Source organism: Lepisosteus oculatus, chromosome 9, assembly GCF_040954835.1.
Source record: "Lepisosteus oculatus isolate fLepOcu1 chromosome 9, fLepOcu1.hap2, whole genome shotgun sequence".
NCBI classification, from domain to species: Eukaryota; Metazoa; Chordata; class Actinopteri; order Semionotiformes; family Lepisosteidae; genus Lepisosteus; species Lepisosteus oculatus.
In genome coordinates, this window is record NC_090704.1 from 30757798 (window position 1) to 30779495 (window position 21698).

Below are 21698 nucleotides of genomic sequence, written 5' to 3' on the forward strand. Positions count from 1 at the left end.
TACCTGAACTCAAGGCACCTGTTGCTATTAGAACCACCAACAGGATAGTGAAGAAGAGAACAAGATGAAACTGCAACACCCTCTGTCAACACAACTCCTCCAGCTGTAGCTGTGGTACAGTCAGTACCCTCAAGATGCCGCTAACTGGCTAACAAAGACAGAGAAGGTACCAGGAGACAGTCAGAGAATGTGCATTAAGAACCTGTCAGAGTTATTTCAGTAACACTTAATTTGAATGTTGCTGCATAATGCCTTCATAATCCCTTCATCGCTGCTACACAAGGCATTGTCACATGCATAATACGTTATGGGGACTTGTGCAAATGACAACGCGTGCACAAGAGTTCATGACATTTGTCTTAGCATCGCATTGTTCCGAGTGCTGTGAATGATGCTAAAACAAATGTCATGATCGCTTTGGCACACATGATGACATTTGTCCATGCCCCTGTAAAGTGCTGTGCTTGTGATAATCACTTCTTGAGAAGCAGCTGTTATGCAGCAACATTCAAATAAAAAAATTACCAGTATTTCTTTATACAAAAGGTGTTGAAGTAGATTTCCAAAATTCTCACAGGATTAAGCTACTAGTAACTAAACACGACAAGTTCGATCACCTATCATCATTTGGAATCAGCAAATCCACTGACTTTCTCTCCACACATCTTTATCGCTTATATTTATGTATTTGGATATGAAATCTTTTGACTCCATTGCTAACAGGCACGTATTATGAACCTGGCCCCTCAAAGACTGGAGCTGACAGCCCTGTATGTACAGTTGTGTTGTGCCCAACAAGTAGCTCATGCCTGTGTACAGGAACCCAGAAACAGCAAATCTAGGCCACAGATTTAAATGAGAAGATGAAATCACACTTCAATTTACTGTTCCTTTCATGCAAGCAATACAAGTCTTTTTAGACCCAGAGATGACATAGCACCCTCAAAAGAGGATGTTATGCATAACCATGTAATCTATTTTTGATTTTTATAAAAGCACTACATCGTACGTTAAAGGTGGGGGGAGATCAGTAAGAGTTATTTCTCATATTCAGCATATTTCAAGCTGGGCATTAGAAATGATAATTGGGCACAATATTTTATGCAGTGTAAAATGCGCTAAACCTTCTGGGGCATTCCTATAAACCCCAGCAAAAGTGTTTGCGTGAGTAAAGAAGTACAAAACACCAAGCTCTTCCTCCATAGTTTACTTGTCTTTTAATATTAGCAGTTATAAACCGTTACTGTTAAGAAAATCGAGAATGGATTTTTCTCTGGGACAAAAAAAACGTGGTAGTTTGAGCAGCGATCTGAAACACTGCGAGTCTAATTAATTCCACTAGAGGGGGATAGCGTTTCACACATTCTTGACCAGCGTTAATAAAGGTGTTGGGAATCTTAACGTGCTGTTCCGGTAGTAATTGTGGCCCCTAATTGTTGGTTTGTTTTGTTTTCTTTCCAAAAATGTAGTTTACAGTTCATTCTTTTCTTTACTATTTGAGCTCATATCTTGTTTTGATATGATAAACAGATAAACAGAAACATACTTGCTGCCACGAAGTGACTAGTTCTATCAACACCTTCCGCGGGAATGATATTAAATATTAAAGTTGCATGAAAGAAACGGCGTCATCCAGAATTATTCCCAGCCTGCGACGACAGGGTGCCGGGTTATTGATCCGTAGCACTTCAAGTCCCTTTCTTAAAATAAGGTAGCTATTGAAGAAAAAGGAACGCTGTTCACACATATCGAATCATAGTTAAGGACCACCTTCATGAAGTGTAGATGTATACTTTTACTGTAGCTTAGCTGTTCATTACTAATCAATGTGATTTTATAGCTTAAATCGATATTTTCAAGCTCTGGTCTTTGGGCGGGTAGACACCGGCGGTCAAGGTCAAGTCCGGCAGACGTTGAAAGTCTGTCACTGGTTTAGATAACTATCACATCGGAGACAATCATTAAATTATTCGTTAATGTGCGCAACATGTCAATAACACCCCACAGCTGATATAAATGTTTTTTTTTTAAATATTGTATCGGATATGAAAATATTATGCGAAAACAAAAAAAAATAAATTACCTGAAGTAAGATCGTCTACAAATACTTTCTACTAGAATATATCCAGATTTCGTAAACCAATTTAGCAGTAGGGCAGAATGTCTGACTATGCTGCATGGATTATCTTTTATTGTAATGTTAGGCGTGATTATTAATTACGCAATGACGTTAGAGAACTCTAAAAAGATCAATTAAAAGTGACTGATTTTAATGCCTCAACAGGACCGCTCGTTAAATGTGACAGTTTTTTCCTTATTACAGATCTTCAGAGTTCAGTACGAATTACGCAGAAGAATTACCGTGTATGGACCGGGTATTTAAAAGAACACTGTCATGTTTGAATCATTACATTTTTGAAGAATTCACTGTTTTCCGTTTAGTTTACAGTATAAATACAATATATAACATTCTGTTTATTGATACAAATATTGTTTAATGATTTTTATTCTTCATAGAACGCCGTTTATTTTTCCCCTTTATATACTTCGAAATGCGGTAGAACGGATATAAGTACGTCTGTCAAAGGGAATAAACTGAAACCCCTGATTTCAAACAATCCAGTATGAAATGCACAGGATTATTTCTGACCAAGTGTTTTGCTTTGTATAGGAGCTTCAAACGGTGACGAGTATTTGTATACATTGCTTTCAATATTCACCTCAAGAAGAAAATGTTAACAATGCATTAATATATATATATCTCAAAATAACCCTGTGTAAACTCAACGTTATGTTTTCCTTCTGATTTAAATCTCAGAGCGGAACTAATCTCCTTTGAGCGGCTCCTACACAGAAGTATCTCCCTTTATTAACCTCTTGGAAACAGCATCGCTGCGTTTGTGCTATAGTGTAAACGGGAATAAGCCGTTACTGTTTTGTAATTTATGCGCGGAACCTACACGAAAAACTTGAAATCTGTCTATTTAAATAAACGTCAGACAAATTCCATGGTGCTATCTAACAATATAAGGACAAAGGGACGGACTACGTGTTTGGTTCGCTTTTCCCAGCTGTATTTGGTATTTGAAGTGATAACGTTTTAAATCGGAAACATGTATAATGAAATCGACAATAACATTTATCACACGCAGCAAACCAAGTGCTCTCTACCGTTTTTTTTTCCTAGCGTCGCGAATGAGTTGTGTGGTTAAAAGAGCAAGTTTCAAACAAACAGCTATTTCGCCCCTTAAGCCACCGCGGGACAATGTTTGCTTTAGCTAAAACACCATTTTGCCAGGGCTTTTGGGGGGCTTGTTTGACAAAGCGTGTGTCCTGCCAGCGCTCGCAGTCAGCTGACCCGGCGCCGATCTGGAGGGAGAGCGGGTTGCATATAAATAAAAGATTACGTCCGAGAATCAATTTCTGGCAAACTCATTACGAATCCTTGATCCCCTTAAATGATTCCCTTTCTCCAGCCTCCTGCGGTAATTACTTGCACGAGTCGCTTTTGCCCTTTGGTTTGTACGTCTCATAAATGAAGGTTGAGTTTGTTTAACCGCTCCGGATTTGCCAGCCATGTTAAGGCATATAATGCGCGAGCCCCCTCGTGCCCGGCCGCGCGGCGCAGAGCGGCGCTCCGGGACCCCAAGGTTAAGGCTCGCGAGTCCAGGGTAGGCCCATAGTTTATAATCCCGCAGTTCTCACCCCTGCCGAGCAAGTTGAAGGATAAAATAACCTTAGAGAGCCTGTTAAAACACCCGGTCCCCTTTCCACTGGTATCGCTACTGGTACCATCGCTGACAGAGGACTTCTTCCGCTTCTACTAACGCTAACATTATTGCTTATTTATATGGTTCACCGTACTTCTCCCGGTATCAGTGCTGCTGATAACACGCATTGATATCTGCTGTCCATGTTAACACTGTCCCGCCCGGTATTCATTCTCCTGATATCAACGCTGCTGATAACTGGTGATTTAAGGGACTACTCTACGGGTTTTCGCATTCCATTAAAAAGAAAATACTTCCGAAATCACCCGCTTTTTGAAAGCTGGCGAGAATGGTAGACAGACACCAAAATCCTCCTCCTAGACCTCAGACAGTTCGGAAGATACTGTACGTGAACCCGTCACAGTTGCTGATGGAGTACAGCATCATCGGTTCACCTGGGTCTCCAAAACCGTGGGCGCCACTCTAGAGTCAAACTGCCGCTGACGTCATAGGTGGCGATGACGTCTTAAATAAACGTGCGTATTGAAGTGGAAGATTTACTCCAAAGGCTATTTTCTAGTATTTGTAATTACTGGACCTCATATTACTTGTACAGACAATGGTAACAACGCAGAGATCATGCAAAAAAATATACCAAAAAGGATTTTATCTGACGTCATAATATCCACGGGTTTTTTTTACATTATGGAAAGACGCCGAACATGTTGAACCGATTTAACCCAGATTAAATACAGTGGTATCATACAAAATAAACTGCGCCTACAAATTAAACGGAAAGTAAGAGCCGCCAGGCTCCTTCACCCGGGCAGCAGGTGTTGAACAAATTGACAGGCTGGCTAAATCTTGCAGTCGATATTTAATAGGTTTGTTAACTAATGCCATACAAACCGCCAGCGCTGTACGTTATATTCGATGTGACTATTGTAAAGTTCCTATTTCTGTGAAACGATTCTTTTTTTCCACCTTGGCAAGTACGCTGTTGAAGAGAGCCTCACGGGTTTCTAACGGCTCTGCGCGTTATTATTCTGGACAAGGGCTCTTCAGAAGGGGAATGAGGTCTCTTTGATATCGGCGATAGCTTGAGGTGAAAGCGCACTTCAACAGGCCGAGTGAATTTATGCTTAAAAGTTGTATTTTTATTTACCCAGGTCTGCATGTAAAAGACTGCGGGCTTTGATGATGGTGCGGTTCCTATCTGACGAACACTTGATACACTAATGAAATATGGTAATCACAGGTACATAAAAGGATTTTTGAAAAAAGAAAAGCAAGCAAATATGACTTTATGAACTGATATTCTGAACAAAAGGGGGGGGGGATCAATTCTTCTTTTCATAAACATTTTATATTACTAGCAATGATAATTAAATTGACCATCAATCTGGGTTACCACAATAGATACGTTGTAACAGTGTAGAAAGGCTCATGCGGTCCACTTCTTTCCCAACGCTGCTGTTGTTTTTAAGAACAATGCCCAAATAAATCTGTTTGTGAATGAAAAACAAATTACAATTGCTATTTAATTCACACGTCTCCGGTGCTGGGGACAGATGTTTAGCAAGCTCAGTAAAAACAATCCTTTACCACAAAACGGCAAGCAAAAAAAAAAACAGAACGTTCATGTTAAAACCGGTAAACGCCTGATGTAAGAAACCTTACCGTTTCGGGAATTTATAAAATTATTGCAAACGTTTTTATTACCGTGCTGTGTGGTCGGGTGGGCTTTGCGTGGCCGCCATCTTTGTTGGTGTTTTTGAATTTCGCGCGTCCGTTTAGGTGTGGCTTTTACTAAGGTTACTGCCCGAACCACAGCTGGAAGTAGGGGGTGTTAGTCATGAACCGGGACACTCATGTCTAGTGTCCGAGCTCTATATTCGTTTGCTCTTATACACATATATATCTTTGTTCAGAGACGTTTTAGTGTGAAGGAACTGGAGAGTTTTGTTTTGGCTTTGGAGAATCCAATCAGAATAAAATTGCGATGCAGTGGTTGCATTTTCCTGCTACATTAGTATCGCCCGCCCAGGGGGTTTGGGGATTTAAACCATTATCTTGGGTTCTTGGGTTCGGAGAGGTGGTGGTGTTTAAAGTGTCAGGAATTGCCTGGTCAGGAAGGAGCTAAATGATATGCTAAGGATCCTTTTCAGACTTAAAAAAAACTAAGTTTTTCCTTCTTCCTTTTTTTCTGAAAGTGTCATTTTGTTTATTGTCTTCTTTTTTGTTGTTGAAGAGGGTTAAGCCTTTGTCCTCATGTAGGTGCGAAATAAAGGGTGCTATTTCATTTTCAGACACTCTTGCGCTCTCTTCTTATTATGAGAAATTCTGCTTCCCTAGAGACACAGGGGCAGCTTGGTTGGTGAAGGTCCCTCAGAACCATCTTGTCAGGACAACCTCCCCCTATCTCTCAACCTCTATGGTGCTGGAATGGGATGTTAGTCCCCTGTGTGCTCAGCAGCATCCCAAAAGGCATCCGTCTGGAAAAGCGACCCTGTGCATTTGCTGAGTGGGTACGAGATGGAACATGTCTACATCCAGCCAACATGTTCCATCTGCCTTCTTGATGAGCGTGGATCAGATGTTCTAGTGGTGTCAGATGGCTCCATAGTCCTGACCCAGGTCATCCACTGGCCTCCTTTCTTGATAACAGAAAAACAGTTAGAGAGCAGAGGAGAGAGGAGGCCCATCTAGTCCGTTTGCTAGAGAGTAGCTACATGATGCAGGGATCTCATCCAGCTGTTTCCTGAATGAAGCCAAGGCATGAGCTTCAACACCATGGCCAAGAAACATATTTCACCCTCCCACAGCCCTTTGTGTAAAGCACAGCCCCTGTTCATGGTTTTAATGCACTTTCATGCAGTTTCTATTTGTGCCCACTTAGTATGTGTTTCTCCATGGCTGGCCCAGCCCACCCCCTCTTTTCAGGATCGTTGTGTCATTCTTGTAACAAGCAGGCAGGCTCTCTGGCTGCACCAGGGAAATAGTGGACCCAGCATGGACCAGGGAGTCCATCCACTTGTCCCTAATGACACTGATGTCCCTGATGTACCTCTCCACCAGTCCAGCTCACTACTGTCCTATGGCTGGCTTCACAATATTGGGATCAGTTCAGAGGGGCTTCACCCCCTTCAAGACTTCCCCACTAGCATTGAAGGCTGCACTGTTGTATCTTGAGCAGTTTTGCCCGCTTGAGCAGGTTGATACAGCAGCTCTTTATACACTGTATACAGCAGCTGATACACTGAAGCTCAGCGGGTGTGAGCCCTGTCAGTACCTGGATGGGAGACCTCCTGGGAAAAACTAAGGTTGCTGCTGGAAGAGGTGTTAGTGGGGCCAGCAGGGGGCGCTCACCCTGCGGTCTATGTGGGTCCCAATGCAACAGTATAGTGATGGGGACACTATACTGTAAATAGGTGCTGTCCTTGAAACGAGACACAAAACAGAGGTTCTGACTCCCTGTAGTCCTTAAAAATCCCAGGTTGTTTCTTGAAAAGAGTAGGGGTGTTACCCCGTTGTCCTGGCCAAATTCCCCGCCCCCCGGCCTTTACCAAACATGGCCTCCTAATAATTCCCTATCTATGAATTGGCTGCATCATACTATTCTTCTCCACGCTGAGAGCTGATGTGTGGTGAGCATACTGGTGCACCATGGCTGCTGTCACATCATCCAGGTGGATGTTACACATGGAAGGAAGTCCCCATGACCTGTAAAGCACTTTGAAGGAGTGACCAGAAAAGCACTATATAAGTATAAGTATAAGAATTATTATTAAGTCTCACGTTCCCAGGGTGCTAGACCAGTGTGTAGTAGTGTAGACAGGAGCAGACTTTGCTCCACATCAAACAGCAGGCCCCTCTAGAAGCCGCCAAAGCAGTGTCATTCTCTCCTGTCTAGCCCACCAGATTTCTCAGCCACCCATCTCAAACTGGTCCAAACTGGTGCTCCCAAAATGCACTACCATTAAAGACCAGTAGTTGTATCCCTGGATTTTCTCTTCCAGTGTCATGTTCTCCATCTGACTTTCCAGCTTCAGGTTGCAACATCTATCCTTCCCCCCTGACATCACTGTGACAGATCAGGTTTTGACTTGGGTTCTTGCAGAAGTCAAAACAAGACAAGAGCCACAGGACATAGAACAAAGGGAGAAAAGCAAAAGAGAGCAGGAGAATGCAGGAAACAGAACTTGATGATGACAGGTGTGCACCCTTGTAGTGCAAAATCAGGAATTAAACCTGTATGAAGAGCAATTCACAAGTCACTCTGGAAAGATGAATACACCTGGAACTGACACATGCGAGAAATGACTGTTAGATCATTTCAAAAGTTTAAGAAAATGCACAAACATTGTGAATTAGAAGGAAGTCTTTCACATGCTTCATTGTGTGCAACTGCACAATCTGTATGCCCTCTATGTAAGTGGGTAACTCTCCACAGAAGCTCACTATAAAAAAATCTTTTTTCAAATGAGAACAGAGCTTTATATAATACACACGCACAATGTTGTGCATTTTTTTAATGAATGACACTGGCATAGCAAATATCTGAATACTACATTTTTGTTTTAGTCTACCTCTTGTTTCGCACAATGGATAAAACGTTAATTAATGCCCAGCCTTTAATGCATAACTTCCAGTTATTTTTAATTCTCCAGAACCTGAAAAGGTTGGAGGTCCTGCAACAGAGTGTTAATGAGGTAAGGGCCCTTTTGCTGTGGCTGTTATTGATAACGTTCCTGGAAGAGGATCAGAAACAGGAAAATGGCTTGCCAAAATCCCCTCTCCCTCCCACCTCTCTCTCACACAGAGATATACAGAACTGGGCTTTGGGCTTCTAAACCCAGGGCTCGCGTCTGTGGGACTTCCTCCACTGCCAGCACAAACAGCTGTAATTAGTGTCACAGTGTAAATTACAAAGCAGAGTCTGTTGACTAAGTCATGGAAAATATTTAATTCGGAGATGAATCAAAGGAGAGGGCTTTCGAAAAGGGACAGGCTGAGCTTGTCTGTTTGACCCCTGTGTTTACACACCGCCAGACGCGAGACAAGGTTTCCTCCAGGGACTCTGAGGGGCCGCGCCCCAGTACAGGGCCCCGCCTGCTGGCCAGGCCGAGGGAGAGCGGCCGAGGTCAGGGATAAGGTGGAGGTCAACTCTCCACAGATCTGCCTCCTCAAACACGGCTAATGGGACTCGACTGCCAGGGAGCCTATCTGGGAAGCCAATCAGCACTAAACACTCTGGAAAAACACACATCAAAGGATCTATTTACAAACTTCGGAATGAGTAACAATATTGGATGCAATATTGCAGCAGCAATCCTACCTCTGGCCCAAAGACAAGGACATTTAAGGTCAGCGTTGTAAATCACTTTTCAATGTACAGCACACAGGCTTGCAAAAAAAAAACACCACCGGTGAATGAATATAGCCAAAAAATCAAGATAAACCAATGTTTTTAACTGGTGTTTTATTTGGTGTTAAGGTATTAGCTTGTAAGTAGGCTTATGAGCTAATTTGTTGTTGTTTTTTCTGGTGTTTTGTTGTAGGATAATTCGAAGTAACAGCACAAAAGAGTGGTCAATACATTTGGAAGCTGAGAAGGGTCAGTGATTATATGAGATTGCACTCTAAGGAGTAACATCAAGGCAATTGACACAGTCCCTGAAATCTTCTATTAAAATCTTCTGCTTAAAGCCAAGCCACCTTTGAGTGAAAGAGAACCATATAAGCCATTTCGTGAGACATAATCAGCTCAGCAGCTCCATTAAACCTTGCAAGTTTATCATCAGCTTCAGGTGTATCCAGGTAACGTCAAGGACAATCGGCTATTAAAATGCTGCAGTCAAGGTAATTATAGGTCTGTGCCTCATAAAATCTGTTTGCACTCTGTAGCCTCCATTGAGTTCATGATGAAGGAAACACACCAGGCAGAAACACCAAGGTCCTTTAATTATTTACCACTGTCATTATGACTGGAAGTGGCTTTGGAAGTTCACAGTTCTCAGTAACTTCCCACCTGAATCATTCCAGACATCCTTATAGTCCCACTTCTACATCTGCAGACCAGTGCTGTCTATCAGAAAGTCTCTGTGCTGTAGGCCCAAGGTCATTATCTGGCCATACTACAACAGCTGTAGAAGCTACATTCCTATGCAATAACATTTGCAATATCACAGTTTCACACAAAAAAAGATCAATTTAATGCATTTTAAAACATGTTTGTGTCTACCATAAAAAAATGTAATACACAGAATAAGGACACAAAAATTGAACTAGGACATACAATTGAATAATGACATTTCTCACATTAACAAAGAAACATGCTGTTGTCACACCCATTTGTGAAACATGAATAGTGCTAAACAGAAAACACTAAAAAGGTGCTCCAACAAATCCAGCAATGAAGGAGTGTGTAGAGATGGGTAGAATATTCTGAAGGTTAGTGCAGTAGGGTCTTCATTGATCCTCTCCTGTATTTTTAAATAGGCTCATTTACAGCCCATTACATGTATCTCTTAATCTGTCTCAGCAGGCAACACACAAACAATATCCCAGCTCTGTGACTCTTATTAAATAAATGGACAACATTAAGGAACATCTCAGGCAATTTTTATATTTATATCTTGAAAAGAAGTCTAGTCTTTCTGTTTTGCATTTGCCCTGTGGTTGCTTCACTGAGTCATTTCCTGTATCAACAAAGGCATGGCCTTCCCTGTTCCTAAACCTGGTGACTGGTTTTAAATGGCAGGAGAGAGAATTGCAGAAACTGACCCACAGCCCCGTACAGAAAGTACGGAGACAGACAGAACTCGTTCCCATCCTAAACCAGTATTCCCCATTTTCCCTCCTCGGCCACGGCCCTGTGTGAATCCTGGGATGAAGGTGGGACTGTGGCTATAGCAGAGCTAGTGTGGGCAGAGTGACGTCATCGCCCTCCCTGCGCGCAGCAGGGACCTCAGCCGCCTGGGCTGGGGGAGGTCCCCTTTAGCTCATGTGGCTGGCTCCCTGTTGCGTTATGCCGGAGACCCGGGTTCGAGCCCCAGGTTTCCCCTGTCAACACACACAGAGTATGGGGGCTCCTTGTCTGCCTGGAGCTTTTCCATTTATTTCCTTTTGCATGACCATCGCCTTCAGCAATCGCTCATTAATTTCCATCTGTAAACGAGCGGCAGCCCCTGACACCAACAACCCCGCTTTCCCCATCTCTCTTTTTCTCTCGCCCTGCATTATATATTCACAAGAAGGCTTCAAGCTCCAGCGCTGTTTTGATTGAAGTGATGGGCTGATTTCAGCTCTAGTCGCTGGCTTCTTCCCAGTTGAGGGTCCTATAGCAAATAGCGAAATGGGCTTGTTTTGATAACACTGACCTTTTTCACTCTGCCAGCACGACTGCAAATAGGGCTGTGCGTGATCCTGCAGTGGGGGGAAAAAAATGCAAATTTATCAGAAATAAAAGATCTCGGTAATGCTTGTGCTTGTTGCAACTCCCACCTCACTCTTCATTTTTTCTGCATTATTGAAAATCAGTGACATGAGCCTGCTGTAATCATCACAGGATTAGGGCATATATAAAGAGAAAATTATGTAGTACATATATAAAGAGAGACTAAATCTACTCCCTCTTATTTTGCCTTTAAATAGATGATAAAACATTTACCAAGGAAGCATTGTATTAACTATTTTTTTTTTAAATTAAATACAACTTCCACACCAAATGGAAAGAGGACCTGGAGTTCCTTAACACATGCACACATCCCCTTGAAAAATGATTGATGAATTTGATCTTCAACAAGCAGATTTCGTCCATCTTCCCCCTTTTTACTAGGGTCTGTCAGCTTGAGAAGACGTTGTCAACTTGTCACATTCAAATACAAGTCATACTGTAGGTTTATTCCATGCTGAAAAAAAGAAGAAAGAAAACGCAACGTTTCGGCCGTGGAGCCTTCTTCAGGTGTGTGGCTCCACGGCCGAAACGTTGCGTTTTCTTTCTTCTTTTTTCAGCATGGAATAAACCTATGACTTGTTCCTTTGCAGCCTACGCATGCTGACGCAGCTACCCACCTGAACTACTACATTCAAATACAGCTTTATGAGTACTGCATTTCACAGTTCCATCTTTCCCAGTGTTTTCTACATAATGTGAGCCAAAAGGAGGCAGACTGAGCTTGTTGTGTATTTGGATAGAGGCTGGCTTGTGGCTCTCCAGCAAAGAAACCCCTTCTTGGCATATTCCAGGCTTTCCCTGTATCTCGCCTACCCATATTGCATCTGTACCCGACTAATGTTGCCGGTCATTTCCTTTGACCTCTGTTTCAACTCCCAAAGCCCCTCTCTCTGACTCCTCACCCACAGGATAGGGGGAGCAGGAGAAAAAAAAACGAATGAAAAAGGCCAAGCAGAGCATTCGAATTCTCAACAGCTAATTCAATTAGTTTGGTCTTTAGAACACTAAGCTCTAATTTTGTCTCTGCACCTCCACCACAAGGCCCCAGAGGTAGTTCTAAGGCAACAGGGCTAGCAAACCGAAAGTAGTTCCATCCCTTTCGTGACAGGGGTATCACGCAGGAGATCATCCAATCGCTATGAACAGCAACAATAATAAACTTCAACAGCTTCACTGACTTTTGGAATGGAGATTGCCCTGTCAAGACCAGAGGAGGGCTCGCTGAACCTGTTACAACGTGACTAATCCTTTAGGAAAACTGAATGACACCGAAGTCTTCCCTAGTTCTGAGGCCGGGCCTCTCCGCTGAAATGAACCAACCGCGGTCTGAGGTGGCGCTGTGCGGCTCTTTGAACCAAGGCTTCCCCGAGAGACCGGCTGGGGGAGCGCCGAGTGGCTCATACTCGCTTTGCGTATCACAGCGTTGGGATGTTGGACGTCTACAGCAGTCGTCGGTATCAATAAGTGGATGTTTTGTTAACGTTGCCGTTGTGAAGACCTGGAGACGTGCTATACATTCTCTTGCAGTCGATGCACCCATATTTATTGCTTGAATTTTTCCCTTGCCAAATGTTTACAAGACACAGAACGTTATCAGCGGTACTATCTCTCTCCCCTGTTACCATGACCTTGTATTTAAGTGCCAGTTTACGGGGGCCTTTTTGAATAAAACGAAGCGAGAGAGTTTAATACCCATTTAAGGCACGGGAGAAAAGAAATAATGGTTTTCGTGTTGCGCGATAGTCGAGCCTGTTAAAAGTTATTGCGTCGCAATAACCTCTCCCATTTCGGCGTAGGGTATTGTAAAACAACATCGTAATTCCTCATGTGACGGGCTTTTACAGCCAGCTAGTAAATCATCCAGGACAGCCCAGGGAATGAATTGCGTGGATTGGAGGTAATAGGCTACCCCGCCCCTTGTTGTCAGGTTTATTGAAGAGTGTCAAAGTATCCTTTTACAGCTGGGAGTAAACTGTCTTTAAAATAATGTTGTTGTTCTCTAATTAAACCTGTCAGATAATTCGTGATTATTATAGACAGGCAGGGCGAGGGGACTGGTCTTCACCTGCGTGAGTCGTTGAGGCGGAGGCAGGGCCGTCCTACAGCGAGCAGCCCCGGTCAAGTACGACAGGTCTGCCTCGCTTGGCGATACACCCTCAACCCCAACGTCCCCGCAAAATACTGAGCGATAGGAATGAGGGAGGGACGCGAGAAATGTAGAAAAGCAACGCGGGGTCAAGTCATTGGTTTATGGAAAGGGTTGAGAAAGTGGTTATTATAAACAAAGGGTATTCACATGAGTTCGTTTCTAAACTGAAACTTTATTTAGTAATAATTATAAGTACTGACGATTTCACCCTTTTTTGTGCTTTAAACGAGCAAGCCTTTCATCGCTAATTTTAGGACTTAAGATGACATTTACAGCCTCCAGAGAAGCAGTGGATATGTAGTGAATTCTCCACGCAGCCCATGTAGGGATGTTTCTACAGTTGAGGCCAGCGTATTTGTAAAGCATACTGTTTGCCTTAATGCAATAACTGTGCATCCATCTTTTTGAAAACCCGGTCTTGTAGTGGATAAACAAAGCGGCTCCTATTCACAGTCTTTCGTGTGTCAGGCCTCTCAAAATGTCCTTTTTCTGTTGGCTGCTACTCCGAACACAGACGGTTCTGATTTAACGACAGATGTCGTGATATTATCCGGTTAATTGTGATCATGTACATTACAGCGACGTGTTTCTCTCCTGTACTCCCAGCAAGTTGCTTGTGTGTGGTGTATGAAAGGTTAAACAGCCCGATGTGCACTGCTCTGCACCGAGACGTGGAATGATAAATGAGGGGATTTACACACCCCGCTGTAACCCCACACCCGTTAAATGACCGGATTATAGACGACAGATGAAGAGGTTGTTTTCTATCTCGAACACTTCTTCTCAAAGTGAAATACGCACTCGTATTAATAAGTGGAGTTTTGACCCCCCTCAAATCGCAGATTTCAAGAATGGTTAAAGGATTTGCGAAGCAAACTAGCCCACCGACCTTATCATTCCAGCCCACAGCGCTGGATCCTACACTAAAATTCTTCTAAAACATGAGCTATCACATGTTTTAGATTACAATGTTTATAGTTATGAAAAATAAAATACGCCTACTTGTACTGGCAGGCTTTACAGTCATTTGGAAGGAATAAACAGATAAATGTTTTCCCGTGAAATACACACAGCGCCGTTTTCAAAACAGGCATAACTGTGAGCCAGGTTTCAAAGCCGTTTCCCTGAAAGCTGTTTGAGTCAATAATGGCTTTTTTCCCCCAGGTTATTTATAGAAGCCGTGTCACTGTGGGCTAATTGAGCTACGTGTGCGTTAAACACAATCGGTTACATACATCAGGATGGGACAAAATCATTTTACGGTCCAGATCTTATTTTGCCCCTTTTGGAAATCGAATTGAATTAGCACTACTGTAGAGGGTTATTTCAGCACGTCTTTGAGTAAATGAAAACAGATCATTTGTTCGTTTTGGGTCCAAATGATGTCTCTGACGCCCAGTTTGTAGGCGTTGAAGCGGTCTATTCATTTTTTTAACTTGTTCTGAACTCTTCTACATATTCTTTTGCTCTCTGTTCATTTCTGCTGAGCTACGGAAAGAATCCGAGATTTCGTTTTGCTTATTTGATCGACTGGTCACTGCTTTACCAAACGCAATTGCTTTTCTGATTGCTACGAGTCGAGGTGAAAAGAACACAGTAGTTAGTCGTTTTATGTGTTGGGTATTTGTTTTCACGATTGCCGTGCTCATCCGTACTTCCGGAAATCAATGCTACCAAGTAGCCACAATATTAAGATAAGGGCTTTAATAAATTGAATTCTCTTTTGTAATCTTAAAAGAATAACTCAGAACAAGCAACTCTGGTTATACTCTGAATACCAAGTTTCGTGTTTCGGTGTAAGATAGGTCATTATATTTAAGCATACACAATGGACATTGTCTTAACACTTTAGTTTAAATCCATATATGGGAAAGAGATGCTGCTGGAGAATGCGCATAGAATATATTATGTGATGTTAAATTTTAATGGATCTGCGTGCTATGCTGTGCTGTGCTGTGTGGTTTCCTCGCACATTTGCATGCATTTATATTCCTGAAATAAACTTGGCAGAGCATTTGAATAACAAACATTTTAAACACTGGATTACAGGCGATCTGTTAATGAGTCGGTATTTTTTATGTTGTCTTATAACGAATGACAACTCCAGTTTAACTCTTGACTCAGAACTAATAGAACACATATCGATTTTTAAATGGGGGCAGCACAAGTCACTGATAAAACCAGCACAAAAACGCGTGTTTTAATAAGTCATTGGATGACATTTTGTAAAAATACATGAAGTTGCACTTTGTTTTTTGTGGTGTATGGTTTAGTATAGTAGGTTAGTGTTTTAGCCATTTCTGCTACCACCTGTAATGTGCCATTTCATCGCTAGGGGGTACTGTTACGCTAGTACACATTCTGTCCGATTTCTCGACGTACTGGATTAATGTTGCAAAGGCCTTTAACACGTTAGAAGCCACGTTTTAAAACTTCTACATCACCGGCTCAATACTGATAATTTCACGAAGGCATCTACTACATAAAATAGGCGTACTATTTCTCTCGATGTAAAAATGGCTGTGAACTCGCTATTTTGAAACATCTAATTGTAGGTGGAGAAGAGAATAAACGCGTCGTTGTGAACCTTGAATTGTCCGACATTAACGACAAAGCGTTGCTCCCGTGACTGGACTGAGCTACCAAGCAGGTGTTCTCCTGTCTTATCTTAAACACGGCTCCATGCCCCAAAAGTGCTACTGTAGATAACAGGATGAACACCCATCGTTTTGGCCTACACCTAAATCAGTAGTCATTTATACCACTGGTTTCAAAACAGTACTAATGAAAACGTGATTGTAGTATATGGAGTAGTAAACTTTAAGTGTTTAAAAAAATAAAAGTAAATTAAAAAATGCAAAAAAAAACGTTATCAAGAATTACGTTATTATCATAATTACTGGTAACATTACAAACAGAACGGTTTTATATAAAGCTGTTTAATACTAACGTTAGTTACAAAGACAGCTAAGAAAAGGCGATTTAAACCATCCGCTCCTGTTGTTTTTTTGCTTAAACATTCATGGTCCACAGCCCTTAAATGCAGTTGTATCCCATCCGTGGAAGAGAAACTATGGGCCTGTCCATGGGACTAAGCGTTTTAGGTCGTGAGTAACTACTATTGTCGCCGACAATAATAAATAAGATTTTACTTTTATTATTGTCGGCGATGGTGATAACTGTGAGGTGAACGTTTAATTTGCACAAATCTATTGTAGATTATTTTCTGTTTTATCCCAGATTTTACGACGTACTAGAGTCTCGGATTTAAAGCCCGCGGCCTCAAAGCGGTTTTAAGACCATTTTAATTTGATTTTTACGCTTGAACAAGGCCGAACGCGAGAACGGTTAGTTTTTGCGAGGGTCACCATTTTTAGCCATGATTTTAAATCACATGTAAATCATTCCGCTGGGGTGGGTGTAGCTAATCCATTGATCTGGGATGAATACTGTGGCTACTTTCAGACCTTCCTTGGTTATTATGACTAATAAAAAAAAACGGTCTCCGAATGACCAGGGAAAAACTCTTCTTCTAAAACCCCTCTGTTAGTTTGGCTAGCAATTTACATTCCTTTGTGCAAAGAACGTGTAATCCCTCCTCCATCACGCCAAGAATAGACAACAGATTTATTGTCCTAGTCAACAAATCGTTTAGGTCTTTCCAAAGCCATTACCGTGTAATAGACCGAGGTCCCCCTTAAAACTCCGCTTCATCTTATCACACGAACCACTGCCTCCTAAATACTGAGCAAGAAACCCCGGTGTCCTCGCCATTGTCCCCACCGTGTCTATTCATGGCTAATTCACTTCTTCAAACTAACTATCCCCTGTGTGTGGCAGGGTGGGTGGCACGTCCGGCCTTCCCGCCGCCCCGTCCCGCGTCCATTCCCATCGTCCGAGCGCGGCGGGTTCCCTGTCCGCCGGGCGTGCGCACTCCCGAGCGGCGCGGAGAAAAAGCGGGCGGCGTCGTCAGCTTTCCCCTTTCACGAGTTCCGCGCCGCACAATGAAACCTACCAAGGCGTTAGCACTGGGGGGGGGGGAGAGACATGAAAAGCAAACACGGCGAGAGATTACATGGCTTTAAAGTAAGACGAGGCTGAAGAGTTAAAAAAAAAACCCAGGCGAGAGGTGAGGGAGAGGTCTCTTCCAAGGGACTGAGGGTTAGAGAGTTATTAACGCAAGGGGCTAAAAATGCATAACTGTACTGAAAAAGTATCCCGCTAACTGCGAACCACCAAAACCGTACGGAACTACGGGCAGTTTTCTAACCCCCGTTTTTGTTTGCTTTATGTCTTGGACGAACCGAAATTAAAACGATTTGCCTCATTCTTTCTGGTTCCGTCTTCCAGTCAATTCGACTAAACACGCTGGGTCTCTTGGAAACGAGAGCCTTTTCTTCGATGTGTGGGAAATGTGTGCTGGCATCGCTGGCAAGTGTGTCTGCTTTTACAAATTGTGGAAAATAGTTGAGATTAAAAACTGAAAAACCTGCTACTCAAAGTCTGGTACGTCGAAAGTTCGTGTAACAGTTTCAGCGCCCGTCTGTGGGGGGGTAATTAAATATAAAAGCCGGATGCGAAAAATACACAAACTATTTTAATGCTATGCATTTTAAATTGAGCAATTCGAAATAATAAGGATTCTTCGGGGATTTTGTTCCGTTTCAATCTTTTGAGTAAAAGATAAGATATCATTAACAAACAGTCTCGGAACTACTTGGAAAAAAGTAACATGCAATAATCGGAGCGTGTCACGGTTTGGCGAGTTCCATATGATAAATATGCACCTAATTTCGGATTAGGTCGCTCAAATTACTAAGAGAAGAGGTATCCGTGCTGTTTTCCGCGAACTCGCTGGTTCTTATCCCCAAATCCCAGAGCCCACCGCAGCGCTGTTCTTGGTAATCGCGAGCCATACGCACACAAATGGCAGGTGCAGAAAATCACTGAAACCCGGCGACCTGACGAACAACACACTAGCGTTACCACAGCAGAGGACACAGTAAGCAGCAGGACAGTCAGTGTGGTTGCAAATATCTGTAACGCCGTTCCTGTAATTAATTAAGCAGATTAATTGTTTTGATTTGCACTGCGGCATTGGTGTAATTCTACAGAGCGTGATTATTTTCATTAACTTCAGGCAATCGCTAAGCAGCAAGGTAGTCTTCATCCTCCTAAACTACATGCCCACAAAGAGCTCCAGCGGTTTCCCGCCTCTGCATAATGTACGGAATAATATAGGATGGGAAGGAGAAAAATGTTGCGAGACATAACCAGGAATGAAAGTGTTTTTAGTTACAAAAGGATGTAATATATAATAAACTGCAGGTTTCACATTATATAGAATTTACCTTTCAAATTGCTTATCATGGCAGGGCGATGTCATTCGGGAATTCGTTCACTCGTTTACTCATTTTGTTGAAATGCGCTTGTTTTCGTGTTATTGTTTGCTGTAAACAAACATCGGCTGGTTCTACACAAGGAAACCACAGTGTTTGCTGTTTGTTGTTTACAAGCGACGGGAAGGAAAGGTTCTAAGACGCGTAATTATGACTGCTTTAAAGGCAACCCTGGAAAAAAAACACAGGTTAGTTGTCATTTGTCACCCGCGACCACCGAGCTAGAGCCCTGCACTTGCCCGATTCAACTGGCCGCATTAATTAACGTCATCAGTCAGCTGGGCGCAGTGATGGATGCTTTCCAGCCCTTGGCCTAAAGCAGGAACTCCGTCAGTCGCCATATATTCTTATGCGGGCTTGTTGTTTCACCCATAGAGAGACACCCCGAGCAACTACACAACCTATTTTGAAATCTCTTTTATACAGACTGTGAGGGAGAGATGGGGGGCAGAGGTTCCCCCCCACATCTGTCGGCTTTTGTGTGCCCCTTCTCCGAGGCTTAAACAAGAGGTTACCCCCGAGCGACCGTAGAGCGCCACTCGTCACAATCAAGCCCCGCGAAGGCTTTGATGCCTGTGTTTGGACACAGGCAATTGTCTCTAATTATTGTTTTTCTTTTCAGTTTGCCCAACGTGGAGAGGCCTGAATGGAGGAGAGAAAGGGGTTACCCCGGTGGAGTGACCCCGCTTCCCCCCAGCACGCCACCCCGGCGTCCCCCGCACGCACGCTTTCACAGCCCGCGGGAAGACTCCTTCAAGAAGGTCTGTTCGGGGCCACAAGTGGCAAAAAGAATCTTAACGAACGTGAGGAGACAATATGGGCTCGGATCCTCTGAAGACGATTTCTAAAGACGCAAGAACATTTGTCCAAACAAGCCGCAGATGGAGAAGTGAAAACCATTTGGACAGAATGTTTAACAAGGAAGGAAAATGATTTTCAGATGGAGAGGAAGTGGAAAGCAGAGATTAAAACCCAGACTTTCCCACCACTCATAAATAAAACATTAAAACGTCCCTCCTGGTCTATGCCTGTATAGGAATGCAAGAATTAAAAGTGTTTAGTTTTTTTTTTTGTATGCACAAAGTGCCGCCCGGAATAAGCTTGTGTAAAAATGAACATTAAGTAATTAGTGCGGTCGTTTTTAATGCCTATAACTAATTAGCGGGCACTTGGCTAAAAAACGCCTTTGGAGGTTGTTATAACATGCTGCAATGAACGGAGCTCTATGAAATTAATTGCGGATATTAGATTACATGCAGCCTTGATCATCTTGCCAAAATTTAATCCAAGTAATCCATTTACACAGCTCTCCAAGGCTGTACTGTTGACACAAGCTGTTATTTTTATTAACTCTTAATTATTTGGGTAACAAAACTCTCACATGATCAGATGTCGGATTTTCTCGAATGGGCGGGAAACGCCGAATGTAGTAGTCCCTCTTTCTTTCTGTCCTCATAATGAAATGTCATCTTTCTAATGATTTCATTACATGACATCATGGGCTAAAAACGGGAACGGATTCTCATCCCCTCAAAGCAAACGTACGTTGTGTAGGAACCAAAATTAAACCACATGTCTTTCTATAGCTTCCATGTGATCAATTAAATTCATGTTACTCATTTACCACAAAGCATATGTTCTGCTTAGGATGCGTTCTTCTGGACTGGTTTTCATCCCTGTTTTTCCCTGGTTTCCTCGCTATTTGGAGTCTCGGTTATCACTGGCAGTGTTAAAGTTTCCAGGGAGGCGAGGAGCTCTCAGTCCGCTGGATAATAAAGACAGATTCAGCGCAGACGTGTGGGGTCCCGGGTCCAAACATCTAACTGAGCAGGTCCACAATTACAGCATCACCAAAGGTAGCCAAAAATCAACTTCTCCCTGACAACACTCCGCGCAAGATGTAGCCCCGAGACCACACACAAGCACAGAACGGGCTGTTGTGTCTGGAGCGGAGGGAAGGACGAATCTGAGAAGGCGAAATTACAAAGATTTGTTAATATGTTCGAGGACAGCTTAATTCATTTAAGCAAAGTTGATACAAAGGTTTTGATGTGGCACTGTTTTTTTTAAAGAAAAAAGACATTATCACGGGTCACAACACGGGGTAGTTATATGGTTAGCGTTCTAAATTACTATGTATCTAAATGTTCGTTTTCCATTATTATTATTATTATTATTATTATTATTCTATCCCTCAAGGGAATATATCTTCAAGATTTCCTGGGAAGGCTTTTGCTACAAGTACTTACAATTTTATCTTTATCGTAATTTCCACGCTGAATAAACTAATTTAAAACGTTGCCTCACGGCCCAAACCGCGAAACCGTTTCAAAAGACCTTAATTAATAATTACTTGATTATTTCCACGCCTCGCCTCTTTGAAACCGGAACTGAAAGGGGGTTAAAGACATTTATCTGCATCGGCAGTGTCGGGGGGGAGAATCAAATAAATTAAATACGCGCGTTGTTCAAACAAATAAGAAAGAAATTCGGTTTCCTTGAGGTTTACGCAGGTGGCTCTTCCGCCTGAGAGAGACGGGCACATCTGGCAAAGGTTAATACCGCGCTGTGATTGGAGGAGGGCCCGCTGTCACTCTCTGACACCGAGTAAACAAAGGGTTCGTACAGATTAATGCTATTATTGTAGGTACAATCCTGGGTACGTTTCAGGGTTTTAGGCATTCATGTGAAGGAAAACAGAGCTTTCACTGGCCGATTATCAAACTTTATTGATTAAAAAAAAACTAGCAGACCAAACATGGAGAAGAAGACGAAAAAAGAATAACGGACACATTTGTGTCAGAGATGAAATAAAACTTCACTCGCACCAAACACAAAACACTGAACACGTTAACCCAAATATGTCTCACATTATTATGAGTGAGGCTGATGTACAGAACAATGTGATCCACGGGTAAAAAAATGAGTTACCATAACAAATACACGGACTGAATCTCTGGACTACTATTGAAGCCGCGAAT

At 42.6% G+C, this 21698-nt stretch overlaps 2 long non-coding RNA genes across 2 annotated transcripts in view; one reads left to right on the forward strand and one right to left on the reverse strand.

The window, feature by feature from the left end:
- LOC107078427 (uncharacterized) overlaps positions 1 to 5468 on the reverse strand; it is a 54498-nt gene extending 49030 nt beyond the window's left edge. The window contains exon 1 of the long non-coding RNA XR_001479363.2: positions 5433 to 5468. This is a non-coding gene — a long non-coding RNA (uncharacterized lncRNA). The remainder of the gene's footprint in view (positions 1 to 5432) is intronic.
- Positions 5469 to 19051: 13583 nt separating this feature from the next.
- Positions 19052 to 19730, forward strand: LOC107078483 (uncharacterized). Its single transcript, XR_001479407.2, has 2 exons — positions 19052 to 19227; positions 19340 to 19730. It is a non-coding gene; the product is annotated as an uncharacterized lncRNA (long non-coding RNA).
- Positions 19731 to 21698: the final 1968 nt, after the last annotated feature.